Genomic DNA, 18,530 nt, shown 5'->3' with positions numbered 1-18,530 from the left:
GGGTTGTGTAAAAATGCCTAAGTATAGGTTTATTTTCTGGTGTTTACAGACTAGTGTTATATCTATTATTCAACTCTTGGTTTTCGGCTTTGTGTGGTGTGTCTCAAAAAGGGCTCTCCCCATCACTATCTCAGCCCAAATTAATTGGTACAACTTCACTAAGAGGTTATAGCCTAACATTTATAAGGTTTGTTTTCTTGTAACTATCTACAGTTTAAACACAAATTAGCTTCTAGCTTGGGGCTCTGCTCACACTAGGAATCTTCACAAAAGTTGTATATTTTCATGTGGGCTCTGGAGATGTTTTTCCTCTTTCTTATTCTACTTGTGGATAACTTTCAACAATTGTATTGTGAAATATTGTTTTTCTTATTTTTCTGGTTGGGAGTTTCCTTCCCTATGTTCCAGGTGTAAAACTCAAACTTGTGGTGGCAAGTGTATTGTGAGCTGGAATTCTAAAGGAGTTTCTCAGTTGGGTGTTAATATCTGGTCCTTGACCCATGATAGTGTGTTTTCTATTGTGTTTGATGGTTCTTGTTAGTATTTTTTGGCATGATAGGTCCATAGAATCTTTAGTGATTCTATGATAGTTGTATCTCTTTCCATTTTGGACTTCTTATTCCATAAACATGTTATCAAAAATACTTGGTTTCTCATTGGGCAAGTTGAGACCACCTAGTCAAAAATACCTGGCTTCCCACTAGGCAAGTTGAGACCACCTGTCATAATGATGCATGGTCGTGTTTGAAAGACTAGTAAATTGATTTTTTGGTGTGTGTGTGTGTGTGTGTGTGTGTGTGTATAATTTAATGTCATATTTCAATATCGTGCTATAATGTAACAAAAAATTTATATGTGTGTGTCTATGTGTCTGTGTAGTTAAAATATTTTATCATTGTGCTTATGATGAAGATATATATAACTAGTTCCCTAATGGGGGTGTTAATGTTGAAGAGATGGAGGTGTTTGGGGTAGTACCCGCCACCTCCTAGTTGTAAGGTGCATTTAAAGCTTGGAGGGGCATGACATGCCCCTTCATGTAATACGTGCATGTTAACAGTTGGAAGATTTTATTTATGGAAGGAAATATGAAGGTTACGGAGATCACGGGAGCAAGATGGAGAGGACACAAGGGCTGGACCTCAGCCTCCCTTTGTTGGTTAATGTTAATTCTATGTTGAGGAAGGACTAGAACTCTAGCATGGAGGTGTGGTATGGTGGAGTCCATCTAGTGGTGGGAATTTCTTTCGTCTACGAGGACCTAGACTCGGTATTGGGCTAGTGAGGTTGCTAAATTGTCTCTTTTGCGTGAATTAGAAGTGTTATGTCTTATGTATTTTTTTAGTTGTCCATTCAATATTTCATGGCGTAGGTCTGATTTGGTAGGGTTAGTGTGTCTTTTTGGGGTCACTCAATTCTTAGTAGATGGTAGAGGTAGAAGGAACTCCCTTATCCATTGATGTTATCATCTCTAGGTTTATTTCCTTTTGGGTGCTTTGTGGCATGAAATCTTAAGTGTAATGAAAAATTGAGGGTATTTCTATGATATTTATATTAAAACTATGTTAGGTTTCTTAGTAGTAGGTTGTGTCACCCTGTCTGCTTCCAGTGCCCTGGGTCTTGTGTTTTATCTGAGTATATTTTGGTGTCATCTGGATATGGGTTATGGGACATCTTTCGAGGGTAGTGATCCCTTCATTTCCACTTATACTATCATAATAGAGTTTGATACATTTGTATGGAGATAGGGGGATGATATAATTGGGCGAAGGTCATGTCTTCAAGTTAGTTCATATGGTCTCTTCTCGTGTTAGCTTGTAGGTCGTGGTATTTTTAGCAGATGCTCTAGGTGTACCCCCTCATCGATGACTCATGGACAAAGAATGCATTACAGAAGTGGGGGAGGTGGTTGTGAACCTCGGGGGAAGCGAAGAGCAAGACTTTTTTCGCATTATTCGGTAGCCATCTACTTCAATATTGTTCCACTAGAAACAAGAAAGGAAATCGGGAAGCTAGAGACTCAAGCTAAGAATGAAAAATAATCCCATTCTGATTCAAAACTCCTTAAGGATATTTTCAAATTGGATTCCTGACCCTGGTCATACCAAGGGAAAGAAGATGAAATACTTGAATTCAATCACTCTACACCAGAAAATGAAAGATTTGTTGGGTTTAGTTCTTAAAGACAAGAAAGTGGAGAAATACAATGTCTTCTCCACCCTATAAGACATCAAAAGAATGCTTAGAAACCAAAAGTTTTGTTTAGATGGGAATAATTCCTTCTTAGCACATGTGGAGGGCCACATTATGTGTGAGTGATATGAAATGATCATATGTTAAACTGAAGTAGAATTGATTAATGCCAACAGTGAACTGAATGTTGACTTAAAGTGCTTTAATCGTGAGAATCAACTAAAAAGGGATGAATTAATAACAAAATTCAAACATAAGAAAGATGTAAACAGAAGTGAAAAGCAGCAAAAACACAATGATACCAGACAGCAAGATTGATTACGGAGTTCATCCCTGATGGACTACGTCTCTGGGTCTGCTTTCAAGATGGGCGTATGATTTATTAGGATTGAATCTGAGGAGGTCGATTACACATAAAATTAGCCAGGCTGATTGTGCACACAAGTACTTTTGGTCACTGTCACAAGAAATATCTTTGAAATAGCTTTCCAATGCCTATCACAGTTACCAATTCTGACTTCGGATGCTCCTGTTGCAATGAAAACAAAATAGCCTATATCCTCCAGAATCTGCATACAAAACTCAAAACCACTCTCCCCTTACTCTTCAACGAGCCAAATTGTCTTTATAGCCCTCCAGATACACTTTCACTCCTTTCTACTGAGTGTAGGAGTGAATAGGCTGAAATTAGGGTTTAAGGGTCTCGGTCATGTCATGGTTGGACACCTAAGGATAAGGTTGTCATGGTCTTCGAATTATTAACTATATAAAAATAAATAAAAAACCCAAAATACCAAATTCTGTTCTCCAAACCGTTGGCGGTCAAAAGACTGCGCACTGATCAAGCATAGGTCATGTGACTAGGTGGCATGCCTTGACGGTCGTCTAGCATACTTCCACTTGCAAGGTTTCCTCCAGTGGTTCCATTCTACGGTTGGTGCGTTCACATTTGTTGTCAAAGTTATGGTTCTCATCCACCACGTTAACTGAAACTCTTACCTGCTCACATGGTTATGGTTTATCCTCTGCACGGTTATCCTTGACCTCTAATAGCTTCTAGCCATTCACATGTTGATGTTTACTCCACCACGGTTAGAATAACCCTCTATGGTTTAGAGCGTACGGAGTATTAACATAACACTTTTGCTTTGTATTAAAGCCCGAAAGGGTTTTAAACTTTGGAAAAAAGAATTTGTTTTTAAAGCATGGTTTAGGCTTTTAGGTATAGGTTAAGGTTTCTAGGACTTATATTTAATTTTCCACCATATTTTTGTAGGTAGGTTTATACATTAGATTTAGGACTTATGTTTAGGGTTTAGTCTTTAGACTTTTACACCCTTTTACCACAAGTTGTCACAAGGTGACATACAAACCCACATGATGATAACCATGGTCCAAAATTGACAAGAAAACCATGGTGGAACTAACAATGAACACATGCCAACACCCAGGTACTAAACACCATAAAAACCCACATCAACTATTGACATAACTGAAACTGAAAATCAACACCGGACAACCTGAACCATAAACATCACTGTCGAAGTTGAAGATATCAAACATTGGATGCTGAAGACGAATCTGGCGAAACTGATAAAGTTCAAAGACCTCATCGACCATGATCATTTGACGATCACTTCGACATTGAACCACTAAAGACTTCGTTCATGTTGAACTGACAAGATCCTCCTGGATCAATCCTCTCCACTTGAAAGCTTTTGGACCACAAAAGTTTGACTAGACAGATAGTAGATGAGGGTAGATCTTCCTCACTTTCCACCTTGCCCTAATGATGTACCAATACATTTGATCATGGCACTTTTTGAATCTGTGAACTGTTCCATCCATCTGCAGTATGCACAACTTGGGAAAATGGTTAAACAACCTGTTATGAACATGGTAATTGACTTCTTTCCATGAAGTACCATGAATTAATGATTCATAAACACCTTCGAAAATAGTCTCTGCATAATATTGTTCAATACTTTTGACATGTACTAACAATCTATTTTGCGGAATAACATAAAAATTCAAAGACATTCTTGACATCATATCAGCTACTTCACTTGATATACTTTCTTGATTCCTGATTACTGAGTGAACTTGCTACAATGAACCCATCAAACTCTCATGTGAAAATTGTTGCAACTTAGTTTGATTTTGAAAGTATTGAAGTGGCTGTTGATTTGTTTGAATCATTGTTTCCTCATCTATTACATGATGTTTCCATTAATTAACACTTTCCTTTAATGCATAAGTTTCCCTTTTATGTACTAGATACTTTGACACTACTTTAGAAAAGGATTTGACATGAAAACAAATAGGCTTCCTCTCCACTTGAAAAGAGGCTTCAAAACTATTTGAAACATGAAATGGTGATACAATACAAGAGAAATGTAACACTAACTTTCCCCAATACTGACCTGCATCCCTGTAACTTATGACTCCCAAACTTGGATTGAAATTATACATTCTGACATTAGGAAGAGGAGCTTTGGGCATCAACTGTAATTCATGTTTTATTCCCTACTTATGAGTAAGATGTTTGGTTTCTTTAAATAGAACTAAAAAAGTTTCTACCTCTTCAATCAAACTATCTTTAAACTGGGACTCATAACTTGAACAAACATCATGTCGATTCTTATGTTTTTCCTTTACACACATGACTAAAAATCTCTTATTTGAACTTATTAATCGCTTCATCTGATTAGAAACAACTAAATTCAAATGATTTTTACTTTTATGTGCCCTAACAATAAATTCAACCCCGTCTTTCTTAAGGTGATATTTATGCTCTCTCCTATAAAACATTGCATCACGATCATAAAGATAAGGACTTCCTAAGACAACTCCACATATGTCTACTTGAACCACATCTAATTCAACTTCATCAATGCAATTAGTTGTAATGGAAAATCTTATTTGACATTGTTTTGTGACTTTTATCTGAGTTGATTTATTTAGCCATCCTAAAGGGTAAGGTCTTGGATGATTCTATGTCTCCAAACCCAAGTTCTTAACTAAATATTCAGATATCAAATTTTCTTGTGATCCACTGTCAAACATTGTATCTATCTTTTTGTGGTTAGAAGCTATCCTTATGTTAAATAGTTCAACTCTTTTATCCTCATTTGAAGGATTTATGTTTGATGAAGATGCAATAGTATTCGAACTTGAACCATTTTCAGAAGTTTTATCTGTCGAAAATATGGCAGTTATCCTCATTTCATCACCTGAATCAGAGCCTAGATCTTGTTGGATTGCTACATTTGCTTTCTTTTCATCCTTCCCCTTAAGGAACTTCTTTGGCTTAAGTTCTGGATGAAGTTTCCAACACCTAGATTCATCATGACCGATTCTCTGGCAATGAGAACAAGTAGGTCTTTCCTTCTGAGTTATCATTAATTTCTTTCCCTTCGAATTGCTCTTCCTCTTACTGTCATTGGAATCCTTGATTTCCAACTCTTTGGATGATTGCGGTGAAAACTTGAATGGTTTTCCACCTTATTCAATATATGTGGCTCAAACACACACTTCATCAAAGTCATCAGGATTAAACATCAATAATGTATGCTACAAATATGAGTGTAAACTGTCGATGTATTTTAATAAAGTTTCACGTGTATCCAATGAAATACCAAGCGCCAATTCTTTCTTTCTGAACTCCTAATTAAACTCCTAAACACTCTACCCTTTACCTTGCCTCAAGTGGCTCCAATCAATAATAGCTTGTTGCATGTATCCTAAAGGATAGAATTGTTTCCTAAGAGCTTTTAAAAACTTAGACCATGAAGAGATGACTTTACCTTTCCACTTTACATCTATTTAAGTTTTACTTTCCCACCAGATTAAAGTTGTTTGCCCCATTCTAAGTGTAATTAACTGAATTTTCATTTTATAATTAGAAATGTTATGAATATGAAAAAACACTTCTAACTAATTAATCCAATTATCTAACTTTTTAGGATTCATTTTGCCATCATAAATAGGTAACTCAAATTTGACATCAAGTTTCAAAAGATATGTTTTCTTAGGTTTCTTTTTTGTTTCAGATTCTGAACTGGAAGAAGAAGAAGATGATGATGATGATGGAGATGATGGAGGTGAAGGATGTTTATCATCCTTTCCTTTACCTTTGTCCTTATTCGATGTCTTTAAATAATAAGATGCATCTCTCGCCTTCTTATCTTCATAGAGTTCTCCCAACATCTACTGCATGTTCAAGAATACTTGCTGAAATTGTTCCTCACTCATCTTAGTTTCAAGAATTTCACCTGTATCAGATCCTGTCATGATCTTATTAGCGACTCTTCGCTTTCCAATCTCTGGATTAATCTCCTCTAGGATTCCTTCTCCATGTTGCGACTTTGACCTCATTAAAATTCACTGGAAAAATTCTACAAACGCAACCTGCTCTGATACCAAATTATATGATCTGAAATGATCATATGTTAAACTGAAGTAGAATTTTTTGATGCCAATCATGAACTGAATGTTAACTTAAAGTGCTTTAACCGTGAGAATCATTTGAAAAGGGATGAATTGACGATAGAATTAAAACATAAGCAAGATGTAAACAAAACTTAAAATAAATAAAAAAACACAGTGATACCAGACAATAAGATTGATTACGAAGTTCATCCCTGATGGACTATGTCTCCGAGTCCACTTTCAACATGGGTGTCCACTTTATTAGGATTGAATCTGAGGAGGTCAATTACACAACAAATTAACCATACTGATTGTGCATGCAGGAACTTCTAGTCACTATCACAAGAAATCTCTCTGAAATAGCTTTCAAACGCTTGTCACGGTTCCCAATTCTAACTCTAAATGCTCTTGTTACACTGAAAACAAAACAACTTATATCCTCCAGAATCTGCATAAAAAACTCAAAACCACTCTCCCCTTACTCTTCAACGAGCCAAACTGTCTTTATAGCCCTCCAAATACACTCTAACTCCTTTCTGCTGAGTGTAGGAGTGAATAGGATGAAATTATGGAAAGGATCTTGGTCATGTCATGGTTGGACACCTAAGGATAAGGTTGCCATGGTATTCGAATTATTAACTGTATAAACTATTTCTCTATGAACATGGTAAGCAGGCTTGTAATAAGACCTCTTATCTTTAATCTCTTATATTTTAGAATTACACTCTGAGTAATCATAAACTTTAGTGAATGGGGTGAACAATCTTCTTCTTAAGAGTAAATGGATGACAGAGTAAGAGTTGAAGATGCTGAGATTGGATTGATTTCTATCTTAGTATGGATAACCTTTAGAGACCAATTTAAAAACAGAAAATGATTTACAATATTTCTATGCTTTGAGAGGAGTTGACAAAATTTGAATTGTGATTTCAGAATACAAAGATATCTAATTTCCTAGAAATTATCCTTTTTGGTCAAAAGTTCTACCATTTTAAAAGCAAATGTTCATATTTGTTCTATGGGACAACTTTTCAAACATAGCAAAAAGGTCAATGGGAGACATCTCACAACTTTATTTCCTAAAATCCTACAAACTATAAAATCCTACTGAAATGAAAGGAGAAGGGGTTACCTCCTCAGTGAAAGAATTTCTTCAAGACAAGGCCATTAACAGGGAGAGAATCTCTCAAACCTGATAAATCTTGCAATATAAAGGTTGAATGGCCTATCTTCTCATAGATCTGAAATGGTCCAAGCCACAACTTCTGGAACTTGGAGTGTTTACCCTTGTCCTCATGGGCTTTGTCCCATTTCAGAACTAAATCACCGACTTGGAACTGTTTTGAACCGGATGAGACTGAATCAAAAGCTGCTTTGACGACTTGCTGATGTTTGGCATGGATATCCTTGGCTTTTTTCTTTCCTCTTCTAATTTTAGGATCTGGTCATGTCTAAACTGAATAGAAGAGGAAGGAGTTTCCTCAATAAACTGCACTAGGGCTAAAGAAGGAAGAACAAGATTTGTGGGTAAGATTGCTTCTTTTCCATAGACGAGATTAAATGGAGAAGTTCCAATAGAAGCTTTCTGTGTTATCCTATCAGCCCATAATGCAAACACTAAGGATTTGTGCCAATTTCTCTGATTTTGTTCGATAGTTCGCTTAATGATTTTAATCAGATTCTTATTAGTAGATTCTGCTAAACCATTTCCTTGGGGATAGTAATTAGCAGAATATGTTAATTTAAATCTTCTTTTAATAGTGAAATCAAACATAGCATTGCCTGAAAAGTAAGATGCATTATCAAAAACAAGAGCATTTGGGACACCAAACCTGGTAATAATGAATTGGTCTATGAATTCAATGATTGCTTCAGAATTTGTTGTCTTTAAAGGGATTGCCTCAACCCACTTTGTAAAGTAATCGGTAGCAGTAAGGATATACTTATGCTGTTTGGAAGATGCTGGAGTAATCTCCCCAATGATATCCAATCCCCATTGCTCAAATGGCTGCTCAATGTTGATTGGTTGCAGAGGGAAGGCTGATTTACGTTGTCTTCCGCTAGCAGTTTGACAATTTAGACATTTCCTTACGTACTCGTGAGCATCTTTAAATAAAGTAGGCCAATAGTAACCAGCATGGATAATTTTGTGAGCTGTTGTGTCAGCTCCGAAATGTCCTCCTGCTGGTCCGTCATGTAACTCCTGCAAAACCTTTTGAGCTTCAGGTTTTTCAAGGCATCTTAACAAGATTGAATCATAATTTTTTCTAAAAAGCACGTCATCAATGATTGTAAAATTCTTCGCTTTTAATCTAATGGCCCTTTTGTTTTTGTAAGACAAATTCGGAGGTGCATAACCATTCTTTAGATAAAAGATTAAATCTGCATATTGAGATCCAGAATCAGTAACACTTATCTGATTAATTTCTTGAGTTTGATCTGTGTCGCTTGATTCTGGAATGTTGGATGCTCCTACCAATATCCTGCAAAAACCTTGGCCCCTAACAATCTTTGCTGGCTTAATTTCTAGGTCATACTCTTGAAGCGCTGTGACCCAATTTGCCCTTTTTTCACCCAGCTATTTTTGGATTAATAGTTGCCTAACTGTCGGGAAAGGAACTATTATTTTTGTATGGATTTTTAAAAGAAAGGGTCTATAATGTTTTACCGCTTTAAATACAGCAAAGGCTTGTTTTTCTACATCGGAGTAATTTAATTCGGCACCCTGAAGATTTGAGCTGAAGAATGATATGGGTGCTTCTACATTGTGAGCATTTGGCTGCGTGAGAACTGCAGCATAAGACACATCGGATGCAATGGTACAATGTAAAATGATTAGAAAATTTTGGAGTATTCAAGGCTGGGGCATTGATTATTGATTACTTGATTACATCAAAAGCTTGCTTTTCTTCTGATCCCCACTTGAAGACTGAATTCTTTTTAATCATTGTCTGAAGTGGTAATATAATTTGAGAAAAATCTCGAAAAAATCGTTTAACGAAATTAATCTGGCCTAAAAATGACTGCATCGACTTTTTATTGTGTGGGAAAGGGATTTCAGAAATTTCCTTGATCCGATCAGGATCAATATAAATGCCATCTTTGGACACAATAAAGCCTAAGAGTTTTCCTTGATCAAGAGCAAAGAAGGACTTTTTTGGGTTCAGAGAAATACCATATCTTTTGCATCGCTGAAAGATTTGATTTAAGTCATGCAAATGATTATACCTCTCTTTAGAATATACAGTAATATCGTCTAGATAGACGACTATTGTTCGATTAATCAACCCTCTAAAGGCTATATCCATAGCTCTCTGGAATGTCGCTCCTGCATTTATAAGTCCAAAAGGCATTTTCTGATATGCATATGTTCCCCATTTTGTTCTGAATGTGGTTTTAAGTTGGTCATCAGGATGAACCAGAACTTGGTTATATCCTGAGAATCCATCAAGAAAGGACATCAATTCAGAACCTGCTACTGATTGGAGTATTTGCTCCATAGTAGGTAATGGGAAGTTATCTTTCAAGCTCGCTTTGTTCAGGTTCCTGAAATCAATACAAATTCGAATGTCGCCATTTTTCTTTCTGACTGGCACCATATTAGAGACCCAGTTTGAGTGTCGGACCGGAAAAATAATCTTGGCTTTCAAGAGCTTGTTAAGTTCCGACTTTATCTGGCTCTCCAAATTTGGATGTATTTTTCTTAACTTTTGCTGAATCGGTTTCTGATCAGGAAGCATTGGAATGGTATGCTGGATAATAGATGTATCATACGTCTTCAAATCATCATACTTCCAAGCAAAGACCTGTTTTTTTTTTCTAATAGTTTAATAAATGCTTCCTTCTCTTCCAAAGAAAGTCCTAATCCTAAATTGATGTTTTGAGGAGCATGGTCAGTACCTAGATTTATCAATTCAAACCTAAGGGTAGAACTTTGAAGCTTTGCATTAATTACAGGTTTAAACCTGTCTTTGATATCATAAAGATCTTCGAGCTTTACCACTGGTTTAGGAATTGAATTTTCTTGAGGTGTTTCTTTCATCTGTAGATCATGGTCATTTTCCTCAATAATTTGATTGTCATAGGACTTTTCAGAAGTTAGAAACTGCAAGATATCTTCATCATGGTTAAATACTCTCCAATTAGTGACATTGTCAGGAATTGAAAGCCTAAAAAGTAATTCTACGGAAAATCTATCAAGGCTATAGTCTTCAGAAGGTAAAAGCTTAGAAGCTACATTGGCTAGTAGGTCGGCTGCCGAGTTTTGCGACCTAGGAATAGAAGAAATGTTAAATGCTGAAAAGTGTGAGGTAAGATCCTATACTAGCGATTGATAATGCTTGAGGTGACTTGAAAGACAATGAATTGCATTCCTCACCTGTTTGACAATGATTTCCGAATCGCCGAATACTTTTAGATATTGCACTTTGAGGCCAATCGCTTTATATAATCCCTGGACTAAAGCTTCATATTCGGTTGTGTTGTTAGTGCAGTCAAATTCTAACGTACAAGACAACATTGTCTTTTCTCCTTGTGGACTAACCAAAATGCATCTTGCTCCTGAGCCCTCGCTGGACTTAGAGCCATCAAAATATAAAGACCAAAATGAAGGAGTATTAACAAAAATATTTACATTTTCCTCAGCATCATTAAAACATCTGGACTTATCAGTTTGTGAAAAATTTTCAATCTGAGATGTAAAATGATTAACTGAAAAAGGAGATGGTTGGGCAACAAAGTTGCCAAAGAATGACTCTGACGAATAGTTCCCCAAAATGTTGTTGTTGAACGCTACAGGTTGGTTTTCTTGCTCAAATTCAGTAACTGTGTGGGTCATATGCTTCTGTCGATCGATCCTTATTTGATTTGGCTTTCCCTTGTAGGGAAGCCACATATGCGACCAATCTGTGGAAATATACCCATGCAATTTTTCGGACCAATCTCTGCTCAAAATTAGACCGTAGAATTCAGGTATGTCAGCAATTAAGATATCAATCCTCTGTACAATCCTGGGATCGGCAAACAACCTGATAGTTACGGAATTAATTTCTCCCACAACCTGTACTTTGGTCCTGTCCAACTGTACAATATGAATAGCAGACTTCTGGGGTTCAATGTTCAGTTTAGAGCAAACTGAAGCTGGCATTATGTTGGATGATGCCCCTGAATCAATTAGACAGTTGTGTAGGTTTCTGTTATAAATCTCATAGGTCAGCAGGAAGGGTGGAGTATGAGAATTCGATCTATCTCCAATTAGAACTGAATCGGTAGCTTCAACCATACCTGAAGGAGGTTGGCCTGAATCGTTGGCAGCTCTTGCACTGGGAAGGGGAATAGAGGGAACAACATTCAATTATTTAAGAAGTAATTTTTGTTGATGCTTTAATTTACTAAGCTCAAACATAGTTATGTTTGCCTTAGTTTTCTTCATGTCATCAACAATGTTATATTCCATTGAATCGGATACCACTAATGTTTTGGATGTTGAAGGAGAATTAGAAGTTGAAGGCTGGTTTTGGGGAATTACTACAGGCGACTTCTTTGGGGGAAATTTTTCCTTTGTTGTGGTAGCACCTGCACTCCTTTTCTTTGAAGTTGCCTGGGTAGGTTCAGAAGTACTTTTACTTCTTGTAGTAACTGGAAAGGCTTCTTCTCCATTCTCAGTATCAGAGTTTGGGAGTATAAAATCCCACATTCCGTGGCATTCAGCTACTTCTTCTTCATCATCGGTTTGTGAGGTTGTTTCCTCTTCCTCTTCTTCTTGCTCTGAATCTACGTTAGATATAACATTGGGTGGCTTTGTTTCAGTTTTCTTAAAAGTCCTAAATGGTCTTTTGTTTGAGGTTTCGGCCACCTGCTTCTTTATTTCAACCATTTCGTTAGACAACGTTTTCAGGACTTTTTGTAAACCCTCCATGTCGTACGGGTCCTTTGGGGTTTTCTTCTTGGAATCCTCTTTAAATGAGACTTTTTTATCTTTTCTATCTTCCAGAGCAGCTTTCTTCTCTAGAGCGTTGATGCGCTTTTCAACAGCAAGTGCTTCTCTCATGTTTTCAGCTAAGGTAGGTTTCCCAGCCCTGTCCACAAAAATGGCTATGTTGGCAGGTAGGGCGGTAATATACCATTCGCTTCGAATTTGTTCACTTGGTTTGGAAGCTGTAGGGATTTTATTCAGGAGTTTATTAAATCTGGCATTAAACTCCTTTATTGGTTCCCTATGCTCTATTCTCAGATTGGAGAGGTCGTTTATTAAAGTAGCTAAGGACCTATCATCTCCATATTTGGTAAGAAACTGCTCTTGGCATGTGTTCCAATTGGTAATTGAACCAGAGGGTAAGGAAAAATACCAGGATCCTGCTGATCCTTGTAAGGTGTAGGGGAAGAGTCTTACAACAACATCTTGTTCTGTCACTCCTTTTAGGTTAACTGCTAACATAAAATTATTAATGTGTTCTTCAACCTGGGTCCCGTCATCTGGGTTAAATTTAGGCAGCCATTTTTCAGGAGCATCTGGTAGATCATGCAATGGTGCAGGCATGTTGACTGCACCTGGCCTAGTCCATGGGTCTGCCATTATAATAGCGACAATGGTTGACACTACTGTTGGGATTCCAGATGTATGGGAAGGAATTAATGATGAGGAGTGAACAGGTTGGGATGTTGAGGCTTCTAATCCCTGGTGAACGACAATTTGTAATGGGGGAGTGGATGGTTGACTTCGCAGAGGGGAAGATGCAATGGAGGACGTGGATGAAAGCTCTTCACTATCAGATCCTTCAGTAATTTTCTTCGCCTTTTTCCTTTTGGGTAGAGGGAACTCAGTGGGTTCAATACCGAGTTTCTCGCTCTGAAGTCTGGTGAGAGGATGAGTTAGATTGAACTGCGAAGTCGCACTGCTTTCTGATACCTCAGATTTCTGTGGTGAAATCGAGAAGCTCTGAAGTTTATGGATTAGAGACTGGACTTCAGGTGATTCAAGACTTAATTGTTCTGAAGTATGATGGGTTTGAGCAGTGGTAGTTGATTCCCCTTCTCTTTGTTTGGATACCGGCGAACCAGTATGCAAATGGGAAGATCGAGGGGATTCGGAGGGAGAATTACTCTTAGAATGGCTTATAGGTTTGGACTTATGTGCCATTCACAGTTGATGGCCCTCCTTCTAGCGCCAATTATGTTGATGCCTCGAAAATCGCTGCAACAACATAGGGGAAACCACCCGGTCTGGACCTTGATACAACTCCTTTTCCGTTTGGAATAGTGGCTCCGACTGGGGATAATGGGACCAGTTTCCCAAAAATTATAGGTAGACGGGATGGATGAATGGCTTATAGAATATGTTGGCGATAAACGAATAACTAAAACTATCAATAAAATATAATAACTATGATCTATCCCGGGAACTTATCGATTTTCTAAAGCGTAGCGTTTGATGGTCTGTGCTTTTAAGACAGGCATATAGATGACTCCATCTCTAAAACATAGATATTAAATCATTCAAGACTACTGTGCATAAATAGTTACGCAAAGCGATAACAACGAAATTACTACACTTCATTATTTATATCATTGTTACATGCATGATTAAAGAAAAAGGCATCTCGCAATACATCCAATAGTGGAATGAGATAGAGATTTGTTGTTACAGCACATACATGTATTCAACAATAGCAAGAATAATTACACAACAATTCATACAAAAGGAATGAATACAGATACAGATAATAGTACCATATATGCTGATTAACACTCCCGTATATCAATCGCTATGTCACAGTTCTTCCTTCAACTCAGAAAACATCCCCAACAAAAGACAGTAGTGCGCAATTGCATAAAGAAACTTCCTTGTCAAATTGAGAACGATTGGTCGAGTTTCATAAAAGAATATAGGCTGAAGCACAATAGTGCAAACTTCAGTCTTTAAGTCTATTACAAAATTTTACGACCCTTTCCAAAACAATGAAAGGGTCTATAAATACTAAGCTAATCTAAATATCTAATAAACAGAAATCCTACATAATTGGTATCAATGAATATTGATCCTATTTCTTGGAGCGATCTGGCAATCGGCGGCAATGATTCATCAGGTAGGCTCTTTGCCTTTAAACCTGAGCTGACTTATCGCCAGCATTGGCTCTACTTCAGGCGGTTTGTTAAGGCGCGAACTGAGCTGAGCAGCGTATGTGGCATCTTGAATATCGGGAATTATACACCCGAGTGCATCAGTTAAACACTTGAGGGCAGACCTTTGTGTGTGTGGCTTGATCAGAAAGAGCCAATATGCATCGAAAGTCAAAGTATTAACCCCAGCGATTAATCTCCCCTTCTCCTCTAAGTCAGGATAACTTGTCTGCTCAATCACATTTGCTGTTGTTATTCTTCCAGGTGTACACTGGGAGATCATATTTGCCAGGTAGAGGGTGTTGTTGACTAGATCAATCATATTGCTTGCAGTGGATTTGCATCTTGAAGCCGCCCTTTCTGCTTTCATCATTTGAGTGTGCCATTCTGTAAAGAGTATGTCCTTATAAGTTTCTTGGATTCTAGGCAACTTCGCTGCTTTTCCCACATCAGAATCTTGCCAGTCAAGATATCCACTTATGAGCTCATCGGCCTGGTCCAACTCATTCCTGGCCTTATCTACCTGCTGATTAATGGATGTGGTTAGCTCGCATAATGGTTCTGCCTCAGTGAGTTGATTACACAGGAGTCTGATCTGTGATATTAAAGCATTGTTTATTTGTGATGCCTCTGCTCTGAAATCCTCCACCTTTTGGGTGCCTTTTATGATTTCGAGCCGTGATGATAATTGAGCTATTTGCTCGTCCTTCGTTTTCATCATCAGCTCATTTGTTGTTCTCAACTGTGCCAATGCCTCCGATAACTCTTTTTGTTTCTGGATCGCGCTTTGGTCGATCCTCTGCTTTTCTTCCTGCAATTGCTGGGTTAATTGATTATTCATTTGTTGTTGTACCAGCAACTGCTCCTTTGCTTGCGCTGCCCTTTGTTTTGCCTCGGTCACCTCTGCCTGTAATGCAAAAATATCTTGGTCCTTAGTCTTCAGCAGAAGACTTACCTCCGATGCCTTGTCGATAGTTGCTGCAGAATAGGCACCTGCATACTGTGACAGCTTTGTTAGGTCATCGGAGGGGTCCAATTCCTCCTTCCATACTACATTGCCCGTGACTGTTTGCTCTGGAAAGACAGAAGGTTGATCAATCCTTCGTCTTTTCCTTGATCGCTTCACAACTGCCCTATGCCTTGGGCTGTAGAAAACATCCAAGGGAGGAATATCTTCCACTTGGAGAACAATTTGATCGGAAGGGTCTTTAGGAATTACCTCAACATCCTGGGAAATGGGTGGGCCGCTGGTTCCGCTTAGAACCTGAGGAGAAGTGATGTCCTGCGTATCATTTGTCTTGGAAGTGTCCCCATCTTTTGAACATTCCAATCCACTGATGATGGAATGAAATTGCTGCCATTCTTGAAATAGTTTGGGGTCTATGGTAGTGTCTACATTGACATCGGTGGTTTGCTTCTGCTGCTCTTTTTCCTGCTGCTGTTCTTCTTGTTCTCTCTTCTGCTGTTCTTCTTGTTCCCTTTTCTGCCTATCTGCCAGTTCTTTTTTCAGTTTCTCTTCTTGTTCCCTCTTCTGTTGTTCCTCTACCTCTTTCTTTTGCCTTTCCACTTGTTCTTTTCTCTGCATTTCTGCCTGTTGCTTCTTCTGATTTTCCTCCTGTTGTTTCTTTTGATCTTTTGTTATAACAGGAGGCTGGTTTGACTGTTGCCGACCAGACTCGCTTGAAGACGTCGCTGGGGTTGTTGCTAGTAAATCTAGAGGCAGAGTTTGCAACCTCTGCTACCTAAGTTTATCGAACTCAGTTACCCCTTGATCATTATATTTTAATCGAGCAAGTTCTCTAGCCTGACCTATTGTTTCGTTCGAAACAAATAGGTCGTCAAACCAATCTTCTTGATGATCAAATTTTGTTAATTTGGCCTGTTCTAATGCAGCATAGGTGTGTTTGGTTGGATCATATAGCCTATTCGGGATAGTGGCCAGGGTTAAAGACTGCATCTTTGTGGCTTCCTTTTCTGCGTGTTTGAGATCATGCAGAGTATATACACCAATTCTCAAGGGAAAAGAGGGCCAGCCCCTCTTCTTTTCTTTCTTGAGAGTCTGTGTAGTACTCTCTGCCATAATTTGATAGGAGACTTCTCTTGCTAGCAGTTTATCTGGAATATACAAAGGGAGAACATGCGGATTGGCTTGGCTGCCAAAAACTCTAATGTAGGTAAACCTTTCTTCTCCAAACCAACTTGCTACCGTAGTCAAATCAAAGGAAGCTAGGTAGGAGATCCTGGGAATGGGCTTATCAAAAATAGAATAATGAATGGGAACCATAAAGCCATTGCAGATTTGATACAAATGGTCCTTGTAAGAGGATTTCCACAATTTCTGGTGGTATATATGAATGGGTGAGGGGTCTTGGGCAGTCCACCTCCAACCAAGGACGGGAAACTCAGAATTAAAACATAACGTATCTAAAATATATGCACTGTAATAAAACGGGGGAATTTTCCTTTCAGTAACAACAGAACCTTTTCTAAAATCACGAACAGCTACGGCTAACTTATCAGAGAGAATAGTAGCCCAATCCATAATTATGCTGTTTACTGCTGCTTCCATTAGAGGAACCATCTCTATGGTAAAATTAGCAGAGTCATGTAATCCCCATAGCCTACACATCATTATCCCTGCATAACAATAGGGAGAAGCCAAAGAATCGACTGAGTACTTACCGGAAGACTCGTGCTTGTGTTTGGCTGGATTCTGCCTCCAATCCCGGATGGGTTCGGATTCTACTTCATTATGAGCTGTAAATTTCTCCAGGAACGTCTTGTTATAGACTTTCTCTGGCTCAGGCAAATGATACATTTGCCTTAGATGTTCTGGCTTGAACGATCCAAAAATCCTCCCATCTCTGGTGCAAAGAGTTCTGTCGAGGATTGGAATTTCCTCAATTGCCCATCGCACGACGTCTGTGTAGGGGAGAATCTGTTCTCTGGCTGCTATCCTGTGAAGGAAAGAGTCGGCTAAGTCTTTAAGAGTGGAATCAGACTTGCGAGTGGGATCTGCAGTAGCTTCTGTCACTGCCTTCTCTGGTTGCTCGGCTTCAATCAAATTATATGTGCCTTGCCATGTAGCTCTAGTAAGGCCCGTGCATGTAGTATCCGATATTAAGCCCTTCTTTTTATCTGTGGCAGCTTGTCCTGCAACTGATGTAGCAGCGGAACCCGCGGTCTTCTTAGATTTCTTCCCCATCATGCTCAGGCTTGTGTTGGAGGATGAATTCTGCACAAAGGCAAGAAAAACCGTAACATAGAAATATAATAATGAGGACTCATGGTGGGAAAGATATATCAATTGAAGCGTGCTGAGAGATTAATTCTCAAAAATGGCTGCGGATCCAATCAATGAGCAGATATTACAGATATATTAAATGGCCGTTTAAGGCCTGCTACTCCTTAAATGCTTATTACACCATTATCCGGTTGAATGACTCTCTTAAGCGTGCAATGGATATTTTGGCGGTTGAGCGTAGGTGATCGTTAATCGAAGGGGCAAAACTTTAAATATGAATACATCACCTTATCCCTCCATTTAACGGCTTTTTCGAAATCCGCGCTTTATTGATCGGAAATCAATAACACTTTAGATCTTCAAGCTATACCTTTTGAAATTCCGATCGTCGATAGCGATATCGCATCGCATGGGGAGAATGGGCATTATATAATCATAAGCATAGGATCCTCCGAACGCCGATTGCGACGTCGCATCGGATTAGCGCGAAGAAATATGACAAGGTGCATTTAGAGTGAATTGCCGATTTCTCGATCGCCGATAC

Source organism: Pinus tabuliformis, chromosome 5_1, assembly GCF_031772625.1.
Source record: "Pinus tabuliformis cultivar Carrire ecotype Pingquan chromosome 5_1, CPIR1, whole genome shotgun sequence".
Classification (NCBI taxonomy): domain Eukaryota; kingdom Viridiplantae; phylum Streptophyta; class Pinopsida; order Pinales; family Pinaceae; genus Pinus; species Pinus tabuliformis.
The sequence above is the reverse complement of the archived record's forward strand: the minus strand, read 5'-3'. Positions refer to the sequence as shown.